Source organism: Pezoporus occidentalis, unplaced genomic scaffold (genome assembly GCF_034315485.1).
Source record: "Pezoporus occidentalis ecotype Australia unplaced genomic scaffold, CSIRO_AGI_Poc_V1 ctg62, whole genome shotgun sequence".
NCBI lineage: Eukaryota > Metazoa > Chordata > Aves > Psittaciformes > Psittacidae > Pezoporus > Pezoporus occidentalis.
This window is the reverse complement of record NW_026915966.1, coordinates 2,220,512-2,239,843: the sequence shown is the minus strand read 5'-3', so window position 1 is coordinate 2,239,843 and position 19,332 is coordinate 2,220,512. Positions and strand designations below refer to the sequence as shown.

At 43.9% G+C, this 19,332-nt stretch overlaps 1 protein-coding gene and 1 long non-coding RNA gene across 3 annotated transcripts in view; one reads left to right on the top strand and one right to left on the bottom strand.

Annotated features, from left to right (window-relative positions):
• Window positions 1–19,332, top strand: part of FOXK2 (forkhead box K2) — a 430,591-nt gene that overhangs the window by 195,947 nt on the left and 215,312 nt on the right. The window lies entirely within an intron of this gene.
• LOC134174643 (uncharacterized) overlaps window positions 1–19,332 on the bottom strand; it is an 86,265-nt gene that overhangs the window by 52,428 nt on the left and 14,505 nt on the right. The window contains exon 3 of one of the 2 annotated variants that reach the window (XR_009968737.1): window positions 18,793–19,016. The exons of the other annotated variant lie outside the window; for it this stretch is intronic. This is a non-coding gene — a long non-coding RNA (uncharacterized LOC134174643). Of the gene's footprint in view, window positions 1–18,792; window positions 19,017–19,332 lie in introns of those variants that run through there. 2 annotated transcript variants of the gene reach the window in all.

Below are 19,332 nucleotides of genomic sequence, written 5' to 3'. Positions count from 1 at the left end.
AAGGTGGTGGTGATCGCTGATCAGTATCTAAGCATAGCAAAAGTAACAATTTCCTGTTTTTATTGCAGATCCTCTTACCAATAGGAAACGTGTTTACCCTGGTAGTCTACACATCTTGCTGTTCTGGTTTTTTAATGCACAAAACTGCCTGCAAGAGCTGGGCTTCATTTTCCCATTCATCATTGGAGGGCTGCTCAGAAATGCCAGACTGCTGGCAGTGTTTGGTTTTGTTGTTAAGAGAAAGCAACACATCATTTGTTCTGGAGGAACAAAACACTGTCACAGAGACTTTCTGGCTGCAATAGGTGCCCATAAAGCTGTCAGAAGCAACCTTTTGTCCCTTAGTTAATCTGCAACAGGAAACAGGGAAGGGAGGCCAGAGTGATGAACTTGTTGCTAATAGATGAGTATCTGCCTCTCTGCAGCTGAGAAATCCTTCCATTCACATGTGCAGCCCAGGGCAGCATGCTGGTCCCCAGCCTGCCCTGATTAACACCAACCCACTGCTGCAGGTGCCCCACACTGTGATTAATTTGGCATATGCAGGTTGAACTCCTGGTGCACACTTGAGAGGGCATTAGCTGGCATCAACTGTTAAGCTCTCAGCTGGGTCCCTATCTCCTAATAGAGCCTCTTCTGTTCTTAGCAGCCCAGCTATCAGGAATCAGAATATGCTGTAATTGTTCAGGTTCCAATCAGCAGGAAAATTTCATCAGTTACATAGATGCAGAATGTGAACTTTGCAGAGGCCAGGAGAGAAAAAAAATATCCCCGGGATTAAGGAATATCTAAATGTTCCTCAGACACCTCCCTGAAAGGCCTTTTTGACCCAGCTCTGCGATTCATAGATATCAAGATCATTAACTCCTTCCTAAGAAGGCTTCCCATAAATAAACAGCATGGGAATTCAGGGGCTTAGATTAAAGGCTTTTCCTAAGAGGCTGCAACAGGAGTCTGGGCACCCGATTGCTTCTGCAGAGCAGGACAGAAGGGTTTTATGTGATGGGTGCCTCCAAAGGAACATGACCAGTGGGTAAAGCCATGAGGCTGCCTGTTTGCAAGCAAGCGGAGATGCTGCCAGAAGACCTTGTGTCCTGTAGCAGCGAGAGGTTTGGATAGAGAGCCTCCCTGCCTCAGTTTCCTTCATTTCTAAAACAAAGCTAAATATATTTCTCTGCATTTAGAAAATTTGCTGATATCCATAAAGAAGAGGTCTTAAATTTAAAGGGATGTATCTCTCCTGAAGTTTTTATCTCATATTTCTTGTAGAGCATTTTCACATCCTACTCTTGCAAGAGACTTACAAAACTCTCTCTCTGTAACTAGGTAAGACGCCCTCTAACACGTCAAGCTCTCCTGCTCTGTCACATCTGTTATTTTTCTATGCATGAAAATAGTATTTTCCATGTTTCCTCCATCTATCCCTGTTCTCTGACCAGAGGGATGGGGTTTCACTAATTCTTTTGAATTTGTTCATTTTATTTTACTCTTCTACTCTGCTTCAGGGCTGATGGGGTCACTCGGAGCTTTAAACCGCCCCTTCCTTGTTCCTGTCTCACACTAACAGGTACCACTCCCAAACTTGCATTTTCTTATTCTTCCCCATCACACCACTCAGACTCACATGGCAGCTCCCTGTTAACCTGCTCTTACTTCTGTTACTGATATAAATGACAGGTTCACTGTTTCACTTGGTTTGTGCCCAGGAACTGCAGCCGGATCCATTTCTCCATGGAGATGCCTGATATGGTACGAAACCCTGGTGGATGCTCCCACACCCTTCTCTAGCTCTTTTCAAGCTGCACTGAAAAACACTCCTGGACAGGGTACAAATCTGGAAGACATCTGGTTGCCTTTTAACAGCCTAACTGCTTGCCACTACTAAGTTCACTGGCAGAATTTTGCAAAGCATTTTAAAAACCCAGTAAGTCACTTTATGAGGAGATATGCCATTTTAGACTCCTAAGCTTTTTATTACCTATAAGCTGCTCAAGAAATAAAGTCACACTAGTCCCTTAAAGGAGTTTATATCATGAAAATTTAAGCCTGTAACAAGAGAAGAAAGGAAGCCAATTTGAATTACCAATTTCTCCCGTTCATACTTTCATCCTTTACTGTCCCCCAACTTAAGAGTAATTGCTCTCTCCACCAGCTTGTCAAAACCCTTCCTATTTCCTCTTGCAATCAGTGATGTATGCTTTAACAACTCTTTCTTCTAAGCAAATTGGAGGCCTTGAGCTATTCATGCTCTGACATCTTGCGAGTTCTGCGTGGGAACAGGATGCATATTCCTAAGAAGGGAAGCTCTCAGCAAGCAGCACCGTGGCAATGTGCCGCAAGGAACGTGATCCACATGCAGTGCAGTGCTGCACCCCGCTGCTGATGGCCAGCTAGGAACTCGGGGCCATTCTAAGTAGAGCACACCAGTAGTTTGTCCTCAGTGTAAGCAGGACAGTTAGCAGATAAAGATGGTCAGATGAGTCAGATGGTCTGACTCAGAATTAAGAGGCAGCAAAACTTGCTATTCTAGTAGCTTTGTGTTGCAAAGAACTGTGGGAAATGGACTTAATTCCTCTCTGACTGGAAATAGAAACCAGTGGGGCAGGGTTCCTTGTCCCACCACAAGTATCAGCACCCTAATTCCTCAAGGACAGCGTAAGCTAACAGGATGAATGCTTTTCCACAACACTAACAGTCCGATTTCGAGCCAGCATTGACAGGTTTTGGCCATGTGGCAACTGCCACAGATATTCACCATGAGCTTTATTGTTCTGCATCTGGGAAGTCCTGACTAAGGAAGGGGACTAGTGAGAAGAATTCATATTTTCAGCGGGTTATCAAGTTACTTGGGCATACATGCAGCAACATTATTGCAGCACACTGGAATTTTTAGGTCTCCTGCTAAGTTCAGCCCTGGCTGGGTTTTGTGTTACTTTTGAGTTTAAAAAACATCCCAGCTGATTAGAGGCAAAGGTGGAGAGCAGAGGGCAGCTCAAAGCCAGGACACTAAAATCCCTTCCAGCGGAAAAAGAAATAGGTCAGCCAGTCAAACACAAACAAGCAAACAAACCCAAAACAAACCATACCACACTTTCCTTCAACTTTTCTTCATTTTTGTTCAATAAAGAAATACTCCTGCTTCAGTATGAAATACTATAATAATCAAATACTGTTCCATCCTTGACCAGGGTAAATGACATCTAGTAATGAAGGTACATCCTTATGCTGTTTGAGACAGCAAACAATTTGCAGGTAGCACAGCCTGATTATTCAGGTTAGTCTCACAAGTGCTGTCCCAGATCACACACTTCATAAAGAGTGTGCTATCATGCTCTTTTCAGTACCAGGAAACTGGGCTATACAATGCCACTTGCTGGGGATCCGTCCACAGGACTGATGATGGAGCTCAAGGTCCTGCCCAGGGAATGCTGTGTAAATGCAGATGAGAGGGGGAGCAAATAACTCCCTCTGCCCCCATACCTAAAGGTGATTACAGCTCCTCTGGTGGGTTCAGCCACAGGGACAAAAGCAGAGAGCATCCATCCCAGCTGTGCCATAGGGATGCAGCAGGGGCCCGTGGAGGAGGCTCTGACCCTGGCTGCAGACAGTGCTGGCATGAATGGCTGCATCCTGCCACACATGCTACTCAACTGTCTGCTCCTTTGGAAGAAGGCACAGAGACAGAGTTCCACCAGCAGTAGAGGATCTTTCTGAGTAAAAATGAAGAGCATTTAAACTGTACATTAGAACTAAAGATACTCTTATATCACAAGATATAAATACTTTGACATGGGAGCAGCAGACAACAGTACAAACAGAGGGTAGATGGCAGGATATGCTAGCAAGCACACATGTATTTTTATTTAGGTTTTGCTGTGAAAAAAAAAGCCAGACAAATATAATTTTCCCCACATGGTTTCACCTGCTTTAAAAACAAGACAGGAAAGCAGCTGATGGACCTGGGCAGCCATCCACACCCAAACTGTGGGTTGCTCTCTGGCATCATTTGTTTGATTTGGGTGTATTGCAGTCCCCAGCCAGAGTGTTGGGTGCCAGAGTAAGGCTGATGGATGTAACATCACCAGAGTCAAGAAATAAGCGTGGGAGAACCACCCACAGGCTGCCCCCTCCAAAACCACTGTGACCTAAGACGACTCCAATGGGTTAAAAGGAGCTGCAGCTTTCAGCCCTGTACTGATAAATAACAGAGGGCCAAGGCCTGAGCCCTAACACCAAATTAGCACCTACTGCCCCAAGCCCCTGCTGCTTGGGGTTATCCCCTCCAACAGAAGACTTGTTCTGGGGAGTTCCAGGTCAGGATATCCAGAAAGGCACCTGAATGTGAAATGACAACTGATCTGTACCCACAGATGTACTTGCAAAACTAAACGCACCAAAGAGAGCTGCTGGAGATGGCTGATGCTGCGAGGGGAAAGGCACAAGGCAGGAATACAGTGGTTTTGGTATGTGGTGCAGCGATGACTTCTGCTTAGGCTTTGGCCAAGTCACTTCACCACTTTGTTCCCCCAAATATAAAATGGGACAAAAAAAAAAAAGCCGTTTCCTGCTCACACAGGGAAGCCATCAAGAAAAACGGAACAATTATTATAAGGCTGAATACTACAGAGTTTGGAAACATGTCATTATTTCAAAAAGCGTATTTTTTGAGCCTGAATTGGGTTTTCAGAAATATTAGTGTGGAAAAGAAAAGAGCCTCTGAATGCCACTATTTTAGTCTACTTCTCAGCTTGGGGTGATGCCAATGTACCTCCCAATAGCACCGCCCTAGCACACAGCAGTTCACCTTCACTATGGCAGGTTCCTTTCGGACCCCGTTAGGTCACCCTCATCATCTGCTCGTCATTGTAAACATGCATAGAAACTGCAGTGTTTGTTTGCAAAAAGGCTGCTGAAAAGGGAAGAATATACAAACAGAACGCACTGCCACGTCAGCCTGTGTGTAGAAAGTGTTAACCCCAAGGCTTTTAGAAAGAAGCAGAGAAAAAGCAAGAGTTGGTCCAAGGGAACGCCCTGCGGCTCAGGTGGTCACTCAGAGACCACAAGTAACTGTCGGCACAGTCCAAGGAGCACCATCTGCAAAAGCAGCTTCTCCACAGGTCTCTGGCAGAACCACCAGGGTAAAACCTGCCAGAGCAGATCCTCACCTTGCCAAGCCTGAGTCACTGCTGTGAGTGAGCCCCCTCCAGCCTCTTGGACACAGAGGTCACCCAAACACTAAAGAGCAAAGTGCCAGGTCCAAAGCTGTGACATATTTCATTTTGTTAAATGGAATGTTTTTAACTTGGGGCTTTTTATGGGGTTTGTTGTGAATCAGAACAGAATCGAATTAAAAAAAAAGAGCAAATACATCAAGCCCTGCTTTAAAGTTGACTAATGGGACCACCTCGAAATGTTGTGCATCAGCCTAAAATGGGGACTTCCTATGGAATGAGTCGTTTTAATTAAATACGGTGATTTCAGTATTCTCATTTAACACCTGGGTTTATTTTTACTACTAAGAAACACACTTCTTTTTGAAATTAACATCCGGGTGACAGCCTTTGGCTAACATTTACTATCTGGTACATTGGTGACCATGCACTGGAGGGAGCCTTCCTCACCAGCAGCAGCTCTGGAAAGCATGGGGAGGTGACGAATTCAGCTTTACCCAACATAGGTCACCTTCTACACCTGATCCATGGACACTTTTCCTAGAACCAAACATGGCTGATTTCAGTGGCTGCAAAAATGATCCCTGATTCTTGCTATCTCCATTTTGAGGCTGGTCCTGCCCATGTGCATGTCTGATGAGGGACAGAAGACTCCATGGAAACTCCCCCAGTCAGATACACTGATATCAGGACATCTGGAGTATTTGCGGAAGATAATGAGAAAAGGTAAAGATCAGTGACAGATACCCAATAGAAACCATCAACAGCTGATGTCTCTTCACCCTGAAGCATATTTTACTGCCTTATTTGCAGGCTTCTCTAATGCAAGAAGAATTTTACTAAGAAACCAGAAGTTTGTTTCAAAGTGATAAACTGTCCCAACTGCTTCTGACAGATGACTTGTGACACTTAGCATTTTCTCACGTTGAAATAAACTCTATTTAAAAAGCTCTGTGCTAACTATCAATCAGGAAACAAACTGAATGAAAATCAAAGCAGCGTGCAAGAATCTCCTCATCTTCCAGGAGCTTCCAGCCCCATGAGGCCACACAGAGAGGAAGCTGATGCTGCAGCAAAGTTATAAACAGAAGCTGCAGCCAGTCATCCAGAAACACATTATATCACTGTGGTTTGTGAGCCAAGAGTCTGGGGTAAGGCTCGATCATGCCTTGCCTAGCTGAGGAGCATAAAGACTCTCCCTGGCTCATGCCCTTCTTAATAAAGTACCTGTCCAAAAGCAGGCATAGCTGCTATATGTATCCTTCATAGAGAGGATCATTCTTTTATTAAATGACTGCTACTGCATTTGACAGATCATAGAATCATAGAATACTTAGGGTTGGAAAGGACCTTCAGATCATCAAGTTCCAACCCCCCTGCCATGGGCAGGGACACCTCACACTAAATCATATCACCCAAGGCTTCATCCAGCCTGGTCTTGAACACGTCCAGGGATGGAGCATTCACAACCTCCCTGGGCAACCGATTCCAGTGCCTCACCACCCTAACAGGAAAGAATTTCCTCCTTATATCCAATCTAAACTTCCCCTGTTTCAGTTTGAACCCGTTACCCCTTGTCCTCTCACTACAGTCCCTAATGAAGGGTCCCTCCCCAGTAGCCCCCTTCAGACACTGAAAGCTGCTGTGAGGTCTCCACGCAGCTTCTCTTCTCCAGGCTGAACAGCCCCAACTTTCTCAGCCTATCTTCATACAGGAGGTGCTCCAGCCCCGATCATCCTCATGGCCTCCTCTGGACTTGTTCCAACAGTTCCATGTCCTTTTTATTTTGAGGACACCAGAACTGCACACAATACTCCAAGTGAGGTCTCACAAGAGCAGAGTAGAGGGGCAGGATCACCTCCTTCGACCTGCTGGTCACGCTCCTTTTGATGCAGCCAGGATATGGTTGCTTTCTGCACTGCGAGCGCACACTGCCTGCTCATGTTCATTTTCTCATCAACCAACACCCCAAAGTCCTTCTCCTTGGGCTGCTCTGAATCTCTTCTCTGCCCAACCTGTAGCTGTGCCTGGGATTGCTCCAACCCAGGTGTAGGACCTTGCACTTGACATGCATTATGCCAAGCAACAGTAAAAGATGGGGAAGCCTTTTACAAAATAAATAACAACATCCTCCATCACCACCCCCAAAATTCAGGGAAAACATAAAGGCCCAAAGAACATTTAATTCCTTGAAAGCACTCCACCATACAGCTGCTGTAGAGCAAGAGGGTTTTGATTAAAAACAGAAATTTCCAGGAAAGACAAACATTTAAAGACATCTTAGAATTATTTTGTTAGGAAACAAGACACCCAAACCTGGAAATGACGTTGATTTGGGGTCAGACGTTGTAACTATACGTCACTTGGATCTACTCTTTCCAAATAGCTCTGATTTATTCTTTTTTCCTGAGTGCAAGTGGTCAGCTCACAGATCAGCAAAGACCAGCAGAATGGCTTCAGGAGCTGGTGTCAACAGGGATGGAGGTAGAAATTTAGGACTTCAATTTGCTATGCATGAAGAACAAGAAATAAGAAAGATAAAATACATTGTTTCTATATTTCTATTGCTTTTATATTGCTTCAACGTTATCCTCCTTTACTGTCCTTGTGCCTGTTCCACTCAATCTCCTTGTGGTGCTCTCCCCAGCAGCTCTGTGGAGATGCTGGTGTGATACTAACACCAGCCCTTGCCCAGAACAGATAAGGTCTCTTTGCAGCTTGTATTGACTATAGCTGCACAAGAGACATTGGAGATAAGTGGTTCTGAATTGAGTGGGTAGGGAACCATCCAGAGTGGAGCAAAACCATGCCTGAATTCCCAGACAGCTCTGAATGGTCACAAATCAAAGCAGAGATGAATTACATCTTCACCCATAGCAGAAAAGTAATTTTGAGCAAAACCAAAAGCAAACAACCCCTCCACCCCCATTTCTAGCAAAGTCATTTGGGCACAAAGACTTCTCAGCTGCTCCTCTAGCACTTGAAAGCACTTAAGATTGTGCCCAAATGCACCAGAGACCCCCAGAAATCACTGAAGTCTTGCAGCACAGGAATGGAAACAACTGCCTCAAACTCACTGCAGAAAGCTCTTCCACTGCTTGAATCAACATCCGCCAGAAGGAAAGCGATTTAACGCAAACAGGAGAGAACCACCACAACTTTGGGACTGCGAGGAGCTAAACCACAGCTATGGAGCTACAGAAGAAAAAGAGCAAAGGAAAGAGGTAGCTTCTGGCAAAGTACCTGCCTCTCCCTCCACACCAGCAGTCTCCACTCCCTGAGAAAGCAAGACATCGGCAGACTGTGGACTTCCTCCTGGCTGCCCACTCCAGCCTAACCCACCCAGTTTAAGTAGGTTTTAAGGCCAGAAAGATGGTGTTTTCATGGCAACGTAACTGCTGGGCAATAGCAAACTTGCTATTAAATCCTAGTGAAGTGAAGGCAGCTGGAGAGGCTTTCATGTCCTGCTTTGTCAGTAAACACCAGTATCTTATTTCCAATCATATAGGGGCTTTAAGACGGACTTGCCATTCTGGACCCTTTTTTTTCCCCAGAGTTGAATGCAAACCTGCAGAGCAACTGCTTTTTGACAGGTAGCACAGAGGCATAAGAATAAGAAGGTTTTCAGAAGAAGAGTTAAAGTAACACTCACTCATTTGGCAACCCCAGCAATCACATTCCTTCATACCTGTGAGTTCCCTTCTCCCAACCCCATGCTCATTCCTTCCAGCCACATCCCCTCCTCTTGCCACCATTGAAGTCGATGTTATTAACATGAAGGCAAATGCAGGGCACATGTGAAACCCAAACTCCTGAAAACATAGACCCTGCCTTAGTTCCAGTGTTGATGATGAAGGTGATTTTACTAATAGTCCACAGCAGGGACATTCAGTAGGAGTATTCATTTATAAGCTTAGATAAGAGAAAATTGCACTCTGCTCATATAGCACACGTGGCCATAAAGAAAAGTGGCAATACTTACAGGTAATAAAACTCACTCACTATTTGAAAACAGCTGCACAAACCGCTATTTCAACTATTTCTCTTCAAGTATTTTTCCTCCTATGGAAATAATTTTGCCTCTGATGGTAATGGCTCTCTTCTAGATTATTACATTTCAAGGCTTTGCAAGCTGAAAGAAATACCTGCCTCTTTCACCCTTCTCCCGCACCCACTGCACCAGCTAGAGCCCTACACAGGTATGTAACAGACCAGGTTAGTGCTTTTGTCCACCCCGCACAAAAGAGGTGACTTCAGTGGGCACAAGCCCTAAAGTAAGATGGTCCAGAGAGATGTCAGAAGTACCAGCAGCTCTGGGGAAAACTCAGTATCTGTGACCTGCGTTAAGCAGGAAAGCAGCAGAGGCTACATGAAGCAACTTCAGATGCCCAGATGAGAGGATCTCAGAAACTCATAGTATTAAACTCAACTCAGCCAAGGAATCCATTCGCCCATACAAATATGGTAGTGTATTTTGCTAGTCTGTACCATGTCTAGCCTCCAGCATGCCTATGAACACACAGTATTTTTGAGGAAGCCTAACCTTGACATTCAGCAAACCAAGTGAGTGATTGTAACACCCTCCCAACCTCCCTGCTCAGATTCATCTCTCCCTCTTCCCCAAATAAAGACTTTTCTCATCACCCCCTTTCTCCTGAGTTAACAATGACACTCAGTGGCCAGGAGGATTCCCTGCAGTCTATACTCAAGCTACAGCATCCAACAGCTAATATTCATTATACATTACAGACAGCAAGTGCCTTCAATGAGTTTTACAATCCTCAGACAGGGTTCAAATGATACGCAAAGATCATGGAAGGAAAAGCTTAAGAGAAAGGTGAAGGAAAACCATGATATTTTTTCCAGTTGTGCAGTGACCTGGGAAATATTTTCCATCAATCCACATCCAGGCTACAAAAAAAGCAGACCAGAGGGGGCGAAGGCAGCTCTAGGTCAAATTATTGAACAGACACATTCTGAGAACATGCAGCCCAAGCAAATGACACTGGTAACAGATAAACCCAGATGACAAGCTGAAAAGACAAGTGTTTATAACAGAAAACTTTCATTCTGTTATCCTCTCCCACCTCCAAGGATGGATGCGTAACAACTGCAAGAAGCACAACATGGAAGTCTGCCTCTGGAGCTTTGTCCTTTTGCTTTCTTGACACAACAGAATTTTTCTCAGTTCTGAGAAGATGGAACGTGATGGGTAACTGAAAGAGAATCAAATGAAAACACTACTGTGTGTGGACAAATCAGTGACAAATAATTTGAAACCATTCCCAAACAGCACTCAATCAGAAGGTTTGAAGGATTCTTGTTATGTTTCTCCAGCAATACAAATCACACTGGTATGATGCCTTTCAGTTTGACCTAGACATAACAATCCTCTTTCAATGAAATAAACATTTGATCTACAGCATTCCTGTTCTGAAAGGAAAGCAAGTAATTAGGTATCACACTTCAGCCATTGTAACATTAGGCATTTCCTAGAGTCTGTCTGCCATAGCAATCTTCCCTAAAGGGTTGTCCTTATTATTTTTCAGGAAAGAGTTTGACACTTTAATCAATATATCCATTCGGGCCTGAAGCAGAAAAGCAGGAATTATTCTTCCCAATTTACAATGTAAAACACGTCACTTTAAGTGCATACAGTGATAGAATATTAAACCATGGATTTTACTCCTTCTAACAATAACAATTCCCCTCATTTAAGATCCCTCACTTCTCTTAAGACTAGAACATTAATGCATCACAAAGGGTTTCCATCCTATTCACTTGCAAAAGAAATTCATTTAAATGTCACGCAGGGTTTTGGTTTTGTTCTTATCATGGTGGCATAACTGTGTTTTCCATCACTTCAGAGGGAGCACTAATAAGATACACCTTATTATTAAACATTATTACAGCTGCCAAGTCAAGCACTCAAAACACAGGAAATGTAAGAATTCAGGTTTAGCTCCCAGCAGGTATAGATATATGATTTTAACTTTACAATAAGGTCTGCCTCTGAGTTCTCTGGACTTTTTACCCTCAGAACTGCACCCACTAGAGCATAATTTAGGCACCCTGAATGAGCCCCTGATGATGGCCACGTCTCAAGATGTGAATAAGAAGGTTCAGAGACCAATCTGACTGCATTGAGTATTTGGCAATGTCCACCACATACTACTGCTAAAGGAACATCAGTAAATGAGACACTGGAACACCAGAGTACTCAAATAAGGAATACATCACTGAAAACCATTTGGAAAAGCCATCATTTAGGCAACTTTCTCAGAATCACAGCAGTCACTAAAATTTGGAGGGGAACTGAACAGGCACAGAGGCTCCTCGCAGTGAAGCATCCTCAAGTCACCATACAGAGACATCCCATTTGCCATCTAGCCCATGAAAAGAGCTACAAAAACGCACACATTGAAGGACAGAATTTGAGAGGCATTAATGGCTGGATGGCTCATCTAGGTTGTACATACTTAGAACAAACTAACACAGTCCAGCACTGATAAGCACATTGAATTCCCTGAAAGCCACCATCTTTCTTAGTGCTAAAGGCAGTCTGTAATTATCTCCATCTCTTTAACATGAATTGCAGGCTAGAAAGTAACATCCTTAATCCTCACCCTTCCTTTCCATTTACCATTCCAATGATGGAAAGGTAAACTAAAATGTTCCAGTGTAAAGAAGCACGAGAGAAACAGGGGATTCTACATCCCATCAAATTTTGACTCACTGACAAAAACTCCAAAACATTTCTGATTATTAAACAGACATTTAAATTACAACTCAGAATGACTCCAGCTGCCAAAATAAGAGAACTCAATGTTTCAAAGCTCTAATACATTAACATCATGTATGGACCAGATGACTTGATGACTTTTAAAGGTGTCTTCTGTACTGCTGACAGACAGGGTACACCACAAAGTGATCACACACTAGCTGTATAATATGCAGAGTTTATTAAACCAGCACACTAAAGCAAGCACACTGATGTGAATTAGGTAAATATCTCTCTATATATAGTGAATAAGTACAATCAAGCAAATCAGAGGTATAGGTATATAAGTAAAGTACCAAAAAAAATGTTAGCAATGAATTAAATTATCACTGTATAGAGAGAACAGAGTTTAAGAAGAAATACATCACCAGTTACCGTTGAATCATCATCCAGGCCCACATTTCCAGCTGGGAAGCCCCATTGCAGCCAATGCCAGGAGTCTTAGGTAACTGGAATATTACTACTCCCATAGGTGAGGCTTCTCTCATGGCCACAAGAGGGTCTCCCTTTTATACCCTTAGAAACACAACCGGCTTTGTTAGATGCCGGTTAGACATGCCAGATCTCTAATAATTTACTCGTGGGCCTGTGCAGTTTCTCATGATCTCACCATTGTTCACTCTGAGAGCATTGGCATTGCACCCCAGTGCAGCCAAGTAGGAAGGTCATAAAGCAGCTGCACACCTATGTTTTCCTGTCTCTTTCCAACAGTCCTGATGAACATAAACATACATATTCTACCAAATACACTGTGACAAACAACATACTCTTATGTCTCTCAGTCATGAGGGAATCAACTCTCAGCTAGGTTCCCATCCATTATATTTTCCAACCCAAACCATTATGAGTCTATAAATCCCTGCCAGATTAATGAACTAGGAAAACCATCAAAAATGACCTCAAGTGAGAAATTTTGCCCACAGTACTCAGCTTCCCTAGTAAGACTCGTGCAGGATTTACACCGGGCAGGAATTCAGCTTAGGAAGGAACTCAGCGCTCCACAAACATTTGCTGATGGAATGCACTGCATATAAGCCTACTGCCTCAGTTACACAGGACATATTAGCCAAGCAGGTCAGTTTATTTCCAAGGCACGTGCTGAGCATGTAATTGCACAGAAAGCCCATGCCATCCAGTAGTTATAACCAACCTGCCAATTAATTTTCTCTTTCCCCCTTCCTCAAGCCTGCAGCTGCTACATAACAGTGATCACACTCTGCCTCTATTCAAACAACCTACAATAAATACACAGTTAACCAACAAGTCTTTTTAGCAAGTAATAGCTGCTATTCATATTAATGGCAACTACACAGGCATATTGCTAGGAAAATTAGTGTATGGGTCTTACTTACTAAGAGCTGGGAGGCTGTTGGAAAGCAAATGAAGGTCAGAGATTAAACTTGTTACTCAGGCCTTGCTTAGCTTAGATAAGCCAGCAAATATCTTCTCAAGCTTGGAAGGCTCTTGTGCAGGTGTCCCATGAGGTTTCTTTAAAAAAAAGTAAGTTGTTCTATTGGAATAAGAGAAGCAGGGGCCCTCCCAAATCTCTTGATCTCTTCCCCCACCAGCCCTGATGCACAACAGGCACCCCATGGAACTGTGCAAGCAGGACGTGTGGAAGTTCTCTCCTTTCCCACCCCAGCTTTCAGAGGCCAAATCTTTGTCTTGAAAATGTATCAATCAAACCCCCTGCCTTCTGAATTGTCTACAAAAATCACACCTTAGGATCTTGCACTGCATCCGAGTGAAAATAAAGGACAAGCAGAATATCAAAAGAGGAACTACAGGTGATGAACAGGTAAGAGGGGCATGCTGTGTAACAGCATCATAAAGAGTTTATTCCTAGCATTTTACCTGTGGAAAACAAAGCACTTCACAACAGTGGCAAACATTATAATCTATTTACAGCAGACAGAGACTGAGGCATAGCAAAGATTTTAGCAAAAATCCAGCAAACCAGTAACGGCATCAGGAATTGCATCCACCTCCCAGCAGCCGCTCCAGTGCTCCACACCCGACCTGGCATTGCTGGGGGATGCCAAACAACTGACAGGTGACTGGGGAAAATGAAACACCAGGAATGAAGAGGAATAAAAGAGAGATTTGTATTGTTCAGTTACCCTGAATGACATTCAACTGTACTAGCTTTAAATAACTGTGGTACATACGTCTTCATCAGACCTATTCAGAATGAGATGAATCAAGTCCAAGAAGTGCCTTTCCCCTGCTTTCATTTCCACTGCAGGTTACCTGAACGGCCACACTGACACAGACATTGACACTGCAAGTGCTTAAACTTTACTGAGAGTTTTGTGCCAGAACTCTGTGTATTTCCCTGTGCAAGAATAATACCAAGACAATGAATACACCTCTCAAAGTCATCCCTATTGAGACAGGGAAATGGGCAAGTATTTATCTAAGCTCTAACTCCAAAATGTTCCTATTAGATCCAACACATAACCCTTTCATATGAATAATTTCATCACTGTAGATGAAAAAAACAAAAAAAACTTACTTTTCTGGTTCCGATCAGCCAAAGTTACTTTTGGAAATAAAGCACTGAAAATAGACACTTTTCAGCCAAATCCTACAAAAGTTCATGTTTGGCCAAGGATAGCTTGCTCTCAGTTCTCTGAGAAGCAGCTAGAAGGGTTTGGGGATATAGATTATTTTCAAAACTAAACAAAAATCCAGCATTCCATCAGAAGCTGCCAACAGCCCTAACTCAGGTGAGTAAGTGCCATGTGCTGCCTTGCCACAGTGGGAAGGAGAGTGGGACAAAGATGAGCTGGAGATAGCCCTCACAATGGCTCCTACCACATCTAGGCAGGACACATGCTTGCCTGAGGTCCAGAGCCTGTCCACGGGTACAAAGAAACTTCACCATCTTCTCCATAGGCAACCATCTGTTCTGCAGTCTTTCTTCTCAGTGCAAATATGCAGCAACATGGACATTTAAAAAATTAAAACACACAATATCCTTTAAGTAGTAAAAGCTCTTTGTTTTGCAGTGTGAACACAAAGCTGTGCTGAGCACTGTGAGCTTCAGCAAGCCAAAGCGCTAGTGGCCCCAGGCATCCTAAAGCACGCTGGTGCTGTCCTGCCAGCCAGTGTCACTGAGGAGTCAGAAACACCGAGACTCCGACAAACAAGTGACTCATCTCTCAGGCATCACCGAGCTTCAGCTGCTCCAACATCCTCACCAGAGAGCATGCCAGAGCATGCAAACTACCCTAATACACAGACGATTTCAAGACATTTCTCCATCCAAGACTAGAAGAGCAGAGGCTCTGTAAAGTATCGCTTTACTTTTTCCTTGGAATCACATTGATCAAACTGCTTTAAGCCCATTCATGGCGAAAGGCCGTTCATACAAACAATTCCAGGTGCAGCAGCCACCCAGATGATTATTTCACTTGGGCACTGAGGTTGACCGGACACTGCAGGCGCAGTCCAGCCTGACCCAAACTCAGCAGCACATCCAGCTGCCACAAGCCTTCCCCAGCTCTGCTTCCTCCAGAGGCACTGGCAGCAACATCCATATTCTGTCAGGTTGAGACCTAGGCTGATTATTCCTGAACACCCCGACCCTGTTTGGACAAAGAGTGTGGCAGATTTTTTACAATCTGTAGGAGAGTCCTTCGTGAAATTGCAGTGATTTGAGGCTACAAATACAATTTAAGCAAAGACTCAGTAGGGAAGCAAACACCAACACAGCTTTATGGTCAAAACAACAACTTTTGCTATGGAACAACCATTAAGCCCAGAAAGAGTTAAACACAAATCACTGTCCCAAAAACCTGTAAATAAATAGCAGAGATTTCTAGGCTGAAGCAAGGTCCTCTTATCAGCCTGGAGGGAATTTATATCCATGAGTTAAGCCATAAGAAGATATGCTTATGTAACAGAAGAGTTTATACAGCACCAAAGGGCTCCAGGCACTGCTTTAATGCCTCATAACCTTCCAGGCTCTGAAGCACTTTATATTTATACTCCCCCCTTCACTACCTTCAAGATTTCCTGGTATTTTAGCATAGCACTGTTGTATTTTATTTTACAAAATTGAAATGTGGTTTCATGCCATGTTGGCATATGACTTCATTGCTTTGTCAAAATGAAAAAGAAATAAAGCACCAAGTTCCCATTCACCACCTGTGTCACATACATGAAGTTTATTGCGTTAATGTCGTGGTTTAAACCCAGTCAGGTAACTCATTCACTCACTCCCCCCTTTCTTTCCCTCCCCCTACTCCCAGAGGGATGGAGAGGAGAATCGAAAAGAATGCAACTCCCACGGGTTGAGATAAGAACAGTTTAGTAACTAAGGTATAACACAAATCACTACTGCTACCACCAATAATAACAATGATAAAGGAAATAACAAGGGAAGAGAATACAACACCTCAGCACCAGCTGACCCATAACTCACCCCAACAAGCCCGACCAAGCTCCAACCCCGCAGTCTCCCAGCCCTTCCGGCTAACTCCCAGTTACCTCCTGGGCATGACGTGCTGTGGTATGGAATACCTCTTTGGTCAGTTTGTGTCAGGTGTCCTGTCTCTGCTTCCTCCCGGCTTCCCCTCCTCCCTGGCAGAGTGTGAGGCTCACAAAGTCCTTGGCCAAACCAAAACATCCTTGTTATCAGCTCTGTTCCCAAGCTGAAAGTCAAAACACTGCACTGCACCAGCTACCAACAAGGAGAAACATGACTGCTACTGCTGAACCCAGGACAGTTAAATAATACTAAGAGCTGAAATTAACAGTGGTCCAGCACCTGCTACAGGGCCAGCCACACAGCCATGTGATGTTCCCTCAATCACCCTGGGATGTTTTGTCATTTCATTTATTCAGAGAAGCAGAAAACACAAGGCATAGCTGGTGCAGCACCTCTCAGGCAAACTGCTCCTGGCTGGCAGTACATCAGTGCTTGCTCGAAGAGCATCTACCAAAACACCTCAGAAAGCTTCTTTGTTGTTAATGATGGACTGCTTTTGGAAACGAAGCGCTTTCAAATGAATGAACAGCTAAAGAACTGTACCCTAATAAAGCTGAATTACATGATTATGGGCAGCTGCTTAATCAGCCAAAGACCAACATCAACAGGGTCAACCTTTAGGGTATTTGGTTTCTGTGACTGTTCCATCTTTGACCTCTCTCCACCCAGTTTTCTCTCTATATCCCACAAATCTTGTGCTATATAGAGATATACTACCAGAATAACAGATCTGCAGCCATTTTCTTGACCATCAGGTGGCGAGTGATGAGCAAGGGGTGCCCACTCTGCCTCATGCTTCTCCTCTGCACTGACTGCCCAAGGGTTAAGTGGCACCCATGTGGCAGCAAGCAACACTAGATGAGCTCTAGGTGTTTACAAACCTACATCAGTCATTTGGGGGAAGGATCTCCAAGGGCTAAATGTCATAATGAAAAATTATTTGGTTTTCACCCAAACCCAAAACAAATCAGTCTCACTCAAGCCAGAACACCTCACCCTTGAATCCCCTCCAGGCAAGATCAACAGCAGATGACAGTGTCATGCTTTATAAATGTCACACAGAGGGCCAAAACTGCTTCTGCCTTCACCGATTATAAGGGATGAGGGACTGTTGTGCTCATCTGCTTTGGCCTCCTGTGTTACCTGAGCCAGGGAGCTCAGCAGGAATCACTCTAGTTTGAAATTGTCAGGAATCATCCCGTTACTACTCTGAAAACACATTTTTTTCAAGCTATTTTCTTTTGGGAAAAGGAAAGGGTTTAGCTACTATGGTTTTATGTAAATTGTATGTATGTGAAAAGGTACTTGTATGATATTACCCAAAATAGAGTACCATCCTATTATGTTCAACTACATGTATATACACCTCAATGCCTCTATGCTAAAAGGTCCACAAAAAACTTAGTTTTATATTAAGAAAAGCAACAGAGGTTCAGAGTGGCATGTGCAGAGTTTTATACCAGTGCTATTCATAGAATCAGAATGATTTGGGTTGGAAGGGACCTTAAAACTCATCCAGTCCCAACCCCTGCCACAGGCAGGGACACCTTCCACTAGAGCAGCTTGCTCCAAGCCCCTGTGTCCAACCTGCCCTTGAACACTGCCAGGGATGGGGCAGCCACAGCTTCTCTGGGCACCCTGTGCCAGCACCTCAGCACCTTCACAGGGAAGAGCTTCTGCCTAAGAGCTCGTCTCAATCTCCCCTCTGTCAGTTTAAAGCCATTCCCCCTTGTCCTGTCACTACCTGCTCTTACATAAAGCCCCTCTCCAGCTTCCTTGTTGGCCCCTTTAGGCACTGGAAACTGCTCTAATGTCTCCACTGAGCCTTCTCTTCTCCAGGATGAACCAGCTGAGCTTCTTCAGCCTGGCTCCAGAGCAGAACTGCTGAAGCCCTCACAGCATTTCCGTGGCCTTCTCTGGACCCACTCCAACAGCTCCATATCCTTCTTATGTTGGAGGCCCCAGAGCTGCACACAGGACTGGGGGGGGGGGAGGGAGGGTCTCAAAAGAGTGGAGGGGGATAATGCCCTCCTCGACCTGCTGGTCACCTTTCTTTTGTTGCAATACAGGATACTGTTTTCTGGCTTTCTGGGCTGCAAGCACACATTACCAGGTCAAACTAGGTAAGAGTGGGATGGACCGATCTTCCCTTCTCCAGCAACTCTGAAGTCCTCTTATTATGTTAAAATAAAAAAGAAAAAAAGAGAGAGAAAATAAGATGGTGTGTGTTTTTAAATTTAAGAAAAAACAGGGAAACTGTGAAGTGGTTTCTTTTTTTTTAGGGTCAAAACCAACCATAATGACATACTTTATATTTATAAATGCACATGACTCATTCGGGCATCTCTGTTGAAGTGGTGGATTCCTTTCCAGTAATTTAATAGCTGAATGAGTTTATCAAGAAAAGCAAACCACCATCACTGATATGCACACTGAGAAGCTGGAGAGACATTACAAAATCCAATTGCATTTGACACTTCTCCCGGCTCCAAACAGCGAGTACACAATTCCACAGGACTCTCTGTTCCTGGAAGATGCAGCCCCAGCTCAACTTCATATATCAGCTTGCCTAGAACAAACATTTTGTACTTACAAACAGCATCTTAATTGACTAGATGAAAAAAGCAGAGCATTTACTCCACATAACAAATAAGCATGTATTTTCTATGCCTTCTGCCACATTTCCAAGCATGTACATCAGGATAAGAATAAACACCTGAGCACATCAACAAATCCCATGTGCCAAAACTGTAAAGTAGTCACAGTTTTCATGCCTGGATCTCTACCCAGGTACCAATGAAACCTGACAGCTCTTCCAGCATGAAGAAAAGAGTGCGTGTCTAGACAGACACACACTGTGAATAAGATGCTGTCACTTGACTCAT